Here is an 11,932-nt window from a genome sequence, read left to right on the forward strand (position 1 = left end):
CAGTCCCTTCAGACGATTAGATACTGTCATGCTGGCAAGGCGCCCTTATATACTTCCTGGTCGCACCTTGATGACATCATAGGCTGTCGCCGGTCAATAGGATTGAAGTTTTTTCATTGTGATTTCAGGCACCAGTCACGCTGGAGGCGTTCCCCGTAGCGTCAAGCTGACGCAGCGTCTCGTTCCCTGTTCTCAGGGAACAATGGTTACATTCGTAACCTGAGACGTTTTAACCCAGTGAATGGGTTGTTTTAACCCAGTGAATGGGTTGTTTTAACCCAGCAATTGGGTTGTTTTAACCCAGTGAATGGGTTGTTTTTAACCAGCAAATGTGAATGGGTTGTTTTAACCCAGTGAATGGGTTGTTTTTAACCAGCAAATGTGAATGGGTTGTTTTAACCCAGTAAATGGGTTGTTTTTAACCAGCAAATGTGAATGGGTTGTTTTAACCCAGTGAAGGGGTTGTTTTAACCCAGCGGTTGGGTTACATGTTTGCTTAAAACAACCCAATTGCTTTTGCCTGTTTTTAACTCAGCATTTTTTTGAGTAGGCTAATTGTCTCACAAGATATTGCTATCGCAGTAAAAAAGTACATTTAATAGTTATTTTGAACATTACTAATAACTTGAAATATAACTGTTTGATCGATTATGCTTCACAAATATTATGTTTTTTTTTTCCTGAAACATAATATTGAAGTGATTTCCAGCTTTTGAACAGTATCACTCTAAAAAATGTTGGGTTAAAAACAAAAATGGACTAACACAGCAATTGGGTTGTTTTAACCCAGCGATTGGGTTATTTTGATCAAACATGTAACCCAACCGCTGGGTTAAAACAACCCATTCACTGGGTTAAAACAACCCAATTGCTGGGTTAGTCCATTTTCAACCCGACTTGGGTTGTTTTTAACCCAGCATTTTTAGAGTGATACTGTATACAATACATAATGTTTAGTTTATGTAAACCTGTGTCCTTTAATGTACTCACTTAAAATGTTTAAAAGTAACCCAACTGTGGGTTGATATAGCATCTTCCCAACTGTGGGTTATATTAACCCAATGCATTGGGTTAAAAGTAACCCAACAGTTCAAATACAGGTTGTTTATTTGTATAAAAAAATACATATGCTTTAATAAATATATTTTAAAATGACAAAGTAAATATTGGGGAGTGTAGCATTTAATGTAAATATACATAAATGTGTACAAAGGGATAGTTCACCCAAAAATGAAAGTTCTGTCATCATTTACTCATCCTCAAGTTGTTCCAAACCTGTAAGAGTTTCTTTGTTCTGCTGAACACAAAAGAAGATATTTAGACGAATGTTTGTAACCAAGCAGAGAGAGCAACCATTGACTAGCATAGTATTTTTCCCCTATTATGGTAGTCAATGGTTGCTCTCTCTGCTTTGTTACAAACATTCTTTAACATCTCTTATTTTGTGTTCAGCAGAACAAAGAACAAAGAAATGTTATTTTTAACCCAGCACTTTTTAGAGTGTACTTAATATTGTAAACATACCTTAAAGGGATAGTTCACTTTAAAATGAAATTGAGCCCATGATTTACTCTCCCTCAAGTCATCCTAGGTGTGGATGACATTCAGACGAATACAATCAGAGTTATATTAAATAATGTCCTGGCTCTTCCCAGCTTTAAGGCCTGCGCACCACGTGCAACTTTATAATTTACTTTATTACGTTTTAAATATGGATATATTTCTTACACAAACGCTCCACTTCGCCTTTATTAACCCCTGGAGCCGTGTGGAGCACTTATATGATGGATAGATGCACTTTTATGATGGATAGATGCACTTTTATGATGGATAGATGCACTTTTATGGTGGATAGATGCACTTTTATGATGGATAGATGCACTTTTATGATGGATAGATGCGCTTTTATGATGGATAGATGCGATTTTATGATGGATAGATGCACTTTTATGATGGATAGATGCACTTTTATGATGGATAGATGCGCTTTTATGATGGATAGATGCGATTTTATGATGGATAGATGCACTTTTATGATGGATAGATGCACTTTTATGATGCACTTTTATGATGGATAGATGAGATTTTATGATGGATAGATGCGCTTTTATGATGGACAGATGCGCTTTTATGATGGACAGATGCACTTTTATGATGGACAGATGCACTTTTATGATGGATAGATGCGCTTTTATGATGGATAGATGCGATTTTATGATGGATAGATGCACTTTTATGATGGATAGATGCACTTTTATGATGGATAGATGCGATTTTATGATGGATAGATGCACTTTTATGATGCACTTTTATGATGGATAGATGCACTTTTATGATGGATAGATGCGATTTTATGATGGATAGATGCACTTTTATGATGCACTTTTATGATGGATAGATGCACTTTTATGATGGATAGATGCGATTTTATGATGGATAGATGCACTTTTATGATGGATAGATGCACTTTTATGATGGATAGATGCACTTTTATGATGGATAGATGCGATTTTATGATGGATAGATGCACTTTTATGATGGATAGATGCACTTTTATGATGGACAGATGCACTTTTATGATGGATAGATGCACTTTTATGATGCACTTTTATGATGGATAGATGCACTTTTATGATGGATAGATGCGATTTTATGATGGATAGATGCACTTTTATGATGGATAGATGCGCTTTTATGATGGATAGATGCACTTTTATGATGGACAGATGCACTTTTATGATGGACAGATGCACTTTTATGATGGATAGATGCGCTTTTATGATGGATAGATGCGATTTTATGATGGATAGATGCACTTTTATGATGGATAGATGCACTTTTATGATGGATAGATGCGATTTTATGATGGATAGATGCACTTTTATGATGCACTTTTATGATGGATAGATGCACTTTTATGATGGATAGATGCGATTTTATGATGGATAGATGCACTTTTATGATGCACTTTTATGATGGATAGATGCACTTTTATGATGGATAGATGCGATTTTATGATGGATAGATGCACTTTTATGATGGATAGATGCACTTTTATGATGGATAGATGCACTTTTATGATGGATAGATGCGATTTTATGATGGATAGATGCACTTTTATGATGGATAGATGCACTTTTATGATGCACTTTTATGATGGATAGATGAGATTTTATGATGGATAGATGCACTTTTATGATGGATAGATGCACTTTTATGATGGATAGATGTGATTTAATGATGGATGGATGCACTTTTATGATGGATAGATGCACTTTTATGATGGATAAATGCACTTTTATGATGGATAGATGCACTTTTATGATGGATAGATGTACTTTTATGATGGATAGATGCACTTTTATGATGGATAGATGCACTTTTATGATGGATAAATGCACTTTTATGATGGATAGATGCACTTTTATGATGGATAGATGCACTTTTATGATGGATAGATGCACTTTTATGATGGATGGATGCACTTTTATGATGGATGGATGCACTTTTATGATGGATAGATGCACTTTTATGATGGATAGATACACTTTTATGATGGATGGATGCACTTTTATGATGGATAGATGCACTTTTATGATGGATGGAAGCGCTTTTATGATGGATAGAAGAGCTTTTATGATGGATAGAAGCGCTTTTATGATGGATAGATGCGCTTTTATGATGAATGGAGGCACTTTTATGATGGATGGAAGCGCTTTTATGATGGATAGAAGCGCTTTTATGATGGATAGAAGCGCTTTTATGATGGATAGATGCACTTTTATGATGGATAGAAGCGCTTTTATGATGGATAGATGCGCTTTTATGATGGATAGATGCACTTTTAAGATGGATAGATGCACTTTTATGATGGATAGATGCACTTTTATGAAGGATAGATGCACTTTTATGATGGATAGATGCACTTTTATGATGGATAGATGCACTTTTAAGATGGATAGATGCACTTTTAAGATGGATAGATGCACTTTTAAGATGGATAGATGCACTTTTATGATGGATAGATGCACTTTTAAGATGGATAGATGCACTTTTATGATGGATAGATGCACTTTTATGATGGATAGATGCACTTTTATGATGGATAGATGCACTTTTATGATGGATAGATGCACTTTTAAGACGGATAGATGCACTTTTATGATGGATAGATGCACGCTTTTATGATGGATAGAAGCGCTTTTATGATGGATAGATGCACTTTTAAGATGGATAGATGCACTTTTATGATGGATAGATGCACTTTTAAGATGGATAGATGCACTTTTATGATGGATAGATGCACTTTTATGATGGATAGATGCACTTTTATGATGGATAGATGTGATTTAATGATGGATGGATGCACTTTTATGATGGATGCATGCACTTTTATGATGGATAGATGAGCTTTTATGATGGATAGAAGCGCTTTTTTGATGGATAGAAGTGCTTTTATGATGATAGATGCACTTTTATGATGGATAGATGCACTTTTATGATGGATAGAAGCGCTTTTTTGATGGATAGAAGTGCTTTTATGATGGACAGATGCACTTTTATGATGACAGATGCACTTTTATGATGGATAGATTCACTTTTATGATGACAGATGCACTTTTATGATGGATAGATGCACTTTTATGATGGATAGATTCACTTTTATGATGACAGATGCACTTTTATGATGGATAGATGCACTTTTATGATGGATAGATTCACTTTTATGATGACAGATGCACTTTTATGATGGATAGATGCACTTTTATGATGGATAGATGCACTTTTATGATGGATAGAAGCGCTTTTTTGATGGATAGAAGTGCTTTTATGATGGATAGATGCACTTTTATGATGGATAGATGCACTTTTATGATGGATAGATGCACTTTTATGATGACAGATGCACTTTTTATGATCGATAGAAGTGCTTTTATGATGGATGGATGGACAGATGCACTTTTATGATGGATAGATGCACTTTTATGATGGATAGATGCACTTTTATGATGGACAGATGCACTTTTATGATGACAGATGCACTTTTTATGATCGATAGAAGTGCTTTTATGATGGATGGATGGACAGATGCACTTTTATGATGGATAGATGCACTTTTATGATGGATGGATGGATAGATGCACTTTTATGATGGATAGAAGTGCTTATATGATGGATAGATGCACTTTTATGATGACAGATGCACTTTTATGATGGATAGATGCACTTTTATGATGATAGATGCACTTTTATGATGATAGATGCACTTTTATGATGGATAGATGCACTTTTATGATGACAGATGCACTTTTATGATGGATGGATGCACTTTTATGATGGATGGATGCACTTTTATGATGGATAGATGCACTTTTATGATGGATAGATGCACTTTTATGATGATAGATGCACTTTTATGATGGATAGATGCACTTTTATGATGACAGATGCACTTTTATGATGGATGGATGCACTTTTATGATGGATAGATGCACTTTTATGATGATAGATGCACTTTTATGATGACAGATGCACTTTTTTGATGGATAGATGCACTTTTATGATGAATAGATGCACTTTTATGATGGATAGATGCACTTTTATGATGAATAGATGCACTTTTATGATGGATAGATGCACTTTTATGATGACAGATGCACTTTTATGATGACAGATGCACTTTTATGATGGATAGATGCACTTTTATGATGAATAGATGCACTTTTATGATGGATAGATGCACTTTTATGATGACAGATGCACTTTTATGATGGATAGATGCACTTTTATGATGGATAGATGCACTTTTATGATGACAGATGCACTTTTATGATGGATAGATGCACTTTTATGATGGATAGATGCACTTTTATGATGGATGGATGGATAGATGCACTTTTATGATGGATAGAAGTGCTTATATGATGGATAGATGCACTTTTATGATGACAGATGCACTTTTATGATGACAGATGCACTTTTATGATGGATGGATGGACTTTTATGGACTTCAAAAGCGAAGCAACAATTCACTGTTATTATAAAGATTGGAAGAGCCAGGACATTTTTAATATAACTCTCATTTTTAATATAACTCTGATTGTGCTCGTCTGAAAGAAGAATGTCCTATTACATTTACATTACATTTATTCATTTAGCAGACGCTTTTATCCAAAGCGACTTACAACTTGGGGGTACAATAAGCGATTGGTCATGAAGAGTCGAGTGAGTGCCTGAAATAGTGTCTGAAATACTGAGACCGTGTACATTTCTCAGTGTAGCACTGGCTAGAGTAGGGAGGGAAAGAGGGAAGAAAGAGGAAAGGAAAACCATTAAAAATTTTTTTTTATTTTTTATGAGGTTATGTGCTCACGGAAGAGTTGAGTTTTTAGTTGACTTTTGAATGTTGTCAATGATTCTGCGTTTCGGATGGCGTTGGGAAGATTGTTCCACCAGCTGGGAACGTTAAATTAAAATGTTCTGGAAAGGGATTTTTTGCCTCTCTGTGAAGGTACCACAAGCTGTCGCTCCTTAGCTGAGTGAAGGCTTCTGGTGGGGGTGTGGAGTCGTAGAATCGAGTCAAAGTATGCAGGAGCTGAGCGCGTGGGGGCTCTGTAGGCAAGCGGCAGCGCCTTAAACTTGATGCGAGCAGCGAGTGGAAGCCAGTGCAGAGAGATGAAGAGAGGTGTGACGTGGGTCCTTTGGTGCTCGTTGAAGACCAGACGTGCCGCTGCATTCTGGATCATTCGAAGTGTTTGGATCGCACAAGAGGGGAGTCCAGCCAGAAGCACATTGCAGTAGTCAAGCCTAGAAATAACCAGGCCCTGGTTATTGTCCTGGTTATATACACCTAAGATGACTAAGTAATAAAACTACAAATACATATGTTGACTACCGGACCTAACCCAACGATGTTAGAATGACCCAACATAGTGACCCAATATAAGCCCCCCCCAAAAAAACCCTGCCGCGTTAACCAATCAGGAGCCTGCTCGCTGCTGTCACATGGTAAATGTGATGAGAAACCCAGCATAATTTAAAAATACTACTATTGTGTCACAAAATGTAGTTTTAAGACTTTCTCAGGTGGGAATGTAGTTGTTTAAAGCTCAAATCTGTGGTTTATTTATAAAGAGATCATCTATTTTAAAATAATCTTGTGTTTTTGGAGTTGTGAGATCCAGGCGATCACCGGGTGCTCAGCGCTCATTAACCCCAGCAAGAGCAGCCTTTCCTCAGCCAGTCCTTCTGCCGTCTGCCGCTGGCTCTGATGTCCTGTTGTGGTTCGTCTTGTGTGGATCTAACAGCCGATCTTTGCTCTCATGAATCTATAATTTGTTGTCTGCCAAATTGTTTTGACTGAGGGCAAAGAGAAGTTTCATAACTTAATTTTTTTGGGATATTTAAATATACATGCAGTGAAGATAATGGGAGTTCCCTGGACCACATTTGTGTGGTTATTAATGTTTAATATATATTTTTAGTGAAAATGAAAAGATGCAGAGTGGTGTTTTATGACATATTTCTCCTGGAGCTCCTTGAACGCGCGTCCAATTCGCTGTGGACGCTAGAATGGATTCAAAATATTCAAGCATCCAACTAGACGCGATTTTGACGCTTTATTCGCGTTTGGTGTGAACGCAGCATTAACATGTAAATCACTCCGCAAAACGCTTCATTCGCGTCTGGTGTGAACACACCATAATGATCCCCATATACTGATTGGCTTCATCACTCTGTCTCCTCTCCACCAGTCAGCTGGTGTGTGGTGGGCGTTCTGGCCCAATATGGCTGCCGTCGCATCATCCAGGTGCTGCTGCACATTGGTGGTGCTTGAGGAAATATACAGGTGCTGGTCATATAATTAGAATATCATCAAAAAGTTGATTTATTTCACTAATTCCATTCAAAAAGTGAAACTTGTATATTATATTCATTCATTACACACAGACTGATATATTTCAAATGTTTATTTATTTAAATTTTGATGACTATAACTGACAACTAAGGAAAATCACAAATTCAATATCTCAGAAAATTTGAATATTACTTAAGACCAATACAAAGAAAAGATTTTTAGAAATCTTGGCCAACTGAAAAGTAAGAACATGAAAAGTATGAGCATGTCCAGCACTCAATACTTATTGGGGCTCCTTTTGCCTGAATTACTGCAGCAATGCGGCGTGGCATGAGGAGATCAGTCTGTGGCACTGCTCAGGTGTTATGAGAGCCCAGGTTGCTCTGATAGTGGCCTTCAACTCTTCTGCATTGTTGGGTCTGGCATATCGTATCTTCCTCTTTACAATACCCCATAGATTTTCTATGAGGTTAAGGTCCGGCGAGTTTGCTGGCCAATTAAGAACAGGGATACCATGGTCCTTAAACCAGGTACTGGTTGCTTTGGCACTGTGTGCCGGTGCCAAGTCCTGTTGGGAAATGAAATCTGCGTCTCCATAAAGTTGGTCAGCAGCAGGAAGCATGAAGTGCTCTAAAACCTCCTGGTATACGGCTGCGTTGACTTTGGACCTCAGAAAATACAGTGGACCAACACCAGCAGATGACATGGCACCCCAAACCATCACTGACTGTGGAAACTTTACACTGGACCTCAAGCAACGTGGATTGTGTGCCTCTCCTCTCTTCCTCCAGACTCTGGGACCCTGATTTCCAAAGGAAATGCAAAATGTACTTTCATCAGAGAACATAACTTTGGACCACTCCAGTCCTTTTTGTCTTTAGCCCAGGCGAGACGCTTCTGACGCAGTCTGTTGTTCAAGAGTGGCTTGACACAAGGAATGCGACAGCTGAAACCCATGTCTTGCATATGTCTGTGCGTAGTGGTTCTTGAAGCACTGACTCCAGCTGCAGTCCACTCTTTGTAAATCTCCCCCACATTTTTGAACGGGTTTTGTTTCACAATCCTCTCCAGGGTGCGGTTATCCCTATTGCTTGTACACTTTTTTTCTACCACATCTTTCCTTCCCTTCGCCTCTCTATTAATGTGCTTAGACACAGAGCTCTGCGAACAGCCAGCCTCTTTTGCAATGACCTTTTGTGTCTTGCCCTCCTTGTGCAAGGTGTCAATTGTCGTCTTTTGGACAACTGTCAGGTCAGCAGTCTTCCCCATGATTGTGTCGCCTACAGAACTAGACTGAGAGACAATTTAAAGACCTTTGCATGTGTTTTGAGTTAATTAGCTGATTAGAGTGTGGCACCAGGTGTCTTCAATATTGAACCTTTTCACAATATTGTAATTTTCTGAGATACTGAATTTGGGATTTTCCTTAGTTGTCAGTTATAATCATCAAAATGAAAAGAAATAAACATTTGAAATATATCAGTCTGTGTGTAATGAATGAATATAATATACAAGTTTCACTTTTTGAACGGAATTAGTGAAATAAATCAAATTTTTTATGATATTCTAATTATATGATCAGCACCTGTATATGTAAAGTGCCCAGAAAAGCGCTATATAAATGTAACAAATTATGAATGAACAAACATGACTGGCTTGTAAAACTTTCTAACTGTACAATCTTGCGCATGCTTTCTTTTCTGAGACGTATAATAATAGGCCTAATCCAGTGATTTTTGCAGTCGTTGCATGAATCAAAGGGCGTGATCATTAAGTCCTGAAACTGCCTCATCAGAATAATTCAAGGAAATCATATGTCCACCCTTTCATACTCCCATGATGAAACAGTGCTGTCTGATTCCCGTGCTCACGATTTCACGTGAATCAGAGATGACCAATGGGGCGCATTGGTGGGTGTGGTTTTTCTCACTGCCTTCTGATGAGACAGGGCTCTAGAGACTTTTAATATTTACAGACTGAATTTTCAAATGACTCAAGAAACATTACCATCTCAGCAAGGCGGTGGAGAAAATGTCACCTCACACACACTCCCTGGATAGACAGGTTCTGAAGCCACAGGTGCCTGAAGGCAGGGCCGACCCGAGCATGAGGCGGGGCCCGTGTGAGAGGAAGGGGACGGCCCTGCCTTCAGGTGTCCGTCACACCCAACCCTGAACTTCACCTCATGTTCACCGTGTGCCATTGGCACAACGAGAGTGTGTTCATTATTATTTATTTAGCATCCTTCATGCAAGTAGGAATTGTTTATTGGTCACTCACTAATGGCACAGCCTTCTTTATCTTACAACAAAGACCAGACCGCGTCAGTGTTCTGAGTGTTGATCTGTTCAATTATAATGTGGGATGGCGTCTTCCTTGGCTTATAATAATTGCTTGTGTTCTCTTTTGTTGTTTTGAATAAATGTGTCAGACATTCTCTTGCCATTATAACACAAAATGGAGCCCCAAAAGGGATGATGATGAAAAAATGAACATTTCTTGCAAATGTTTTGCATTCACTATAAGTAACTGCAAAAACATTGACATTTCCATCCCATCTCATGTATTTTTTTCCATCACCATGTCTCTTGTGTTCCCTCGGAAATGTTATCTTGTTTGATTTTTTCATAGACCAATCAGGCATAACATTATGACCTAATATTGTGTTGATCCCCCTTTTGCTGCCAAAACAGCCCTGACCCGTCGAGGCATGGACTCCACTAGACCCCTGAAGGTGTGCTGTGGTATCTGGCACCAAGATGTTAGCAGCAGATCATTTAAGTCCTGTAAGTTGTGAGGTGGGTTCTCCATGGATCGGACTTGTTTGTTCAGCTCATCCCACAGATGCTCGATTGGATTGAGATCTGGGGAATTTGGAGGCCAAGTCAAACTCGTTGTTGTGCTCCTCAAACCATTCCTGAAGCATTTGTGCTTTGTGGCGGCGCATTATCTGCTGAAAGAGCCACAGCCACCAGGGAATACCGTTTCCATACCGTTTGTCGCCCCATACGCAACAAACTGAGATGCTCTGTGTATTCTGACCCCTTTCTATCAGAACCAGCATTAACTTCTTGAGAAATTTGAGCTCCAGTAACTCGTCTGTTTGATCAGTCCACACGGGCCAACCTTCGCTCCACACGGGCATCAATGAGCCTCGGCCGCCCATGACCCTGTGGCCGGTTCTCCACTGGTCCTTTATGACCCTGTGGCCGGTTCTCCACTGGTCCTTCATGACCCTGTGGCCGGTTCTCCACTGGTCCTTCATGACCCTGTGGCCGGTTTTCCACTGGTCCTCCATGACCCTGTGGCCGGTTCTCCACTGGTCCTTCATGACCCTGTGGCCGGTTCTCCACTGGTCCTTCATGACCCTGTGGCCGGTTCTCCACTGGTCCTTCATGACCCTGTGGCCGGTTCTCCACTGGTCCTTCATGACCCTGTGGCCGGTTCTCCACTGGTCCTTCCTTGGAGCACTTTTGATAGAGACTGACCACTGCAGACCGCGAACACCCCACAAGAGCTGCAGTTTTGGAGATGCTCTGACCCAGTCGTCTAGCCGTCACAATCTGGCCCTTGTTAAATTCACTCAAATCCTTACGCTTGCCCATTTTTCCTGCTTCTAACACATCAACTCTGAGGACAAAATGTGCACTTGCTGCCTAATATATCCCACCCACTAACAGGAGATGAAGAGATCATCAGTGTTATTAATTTCAACTGATCGCTGTAGGTCAGGTAGTAGCTAATAAATAAATATTGAAGTGGAAGTGGTTACAATGGAGATCTATTCACTCTGGATATAAATAAAGATTTTATGAATAAAAATCTTTTAAAAAATCTTTGGATTATGAGTTTTTTTATTTTTATTATTGTAATATTAAAGGTATATTTCACCCCAAAAATCATCATTTACTCACCCTTTACATTCCAAACCTGTAAAACCTTCATTCATCTTCAAAACACAAATCAAGATCTTCATTCAAACAACTACGATGCTTCAAAAATTTTGTTAATAAAAGTTAATAGTTAATAACTATTATTAACTATTTAATAAAAGTGAAAAGTTTGTAAAGAGAT

Source organism: Gobio gobio, assembly GCF_949357685.1.
Source record: "Gobio gobio genome assembly, chromosome: 18".
Lineage (NCBI taxonomy): Eukaryota > Metazoa > Chordata > Actinopteri > Cypriniformes > Gobionidae > Gobio > Gobio gobio.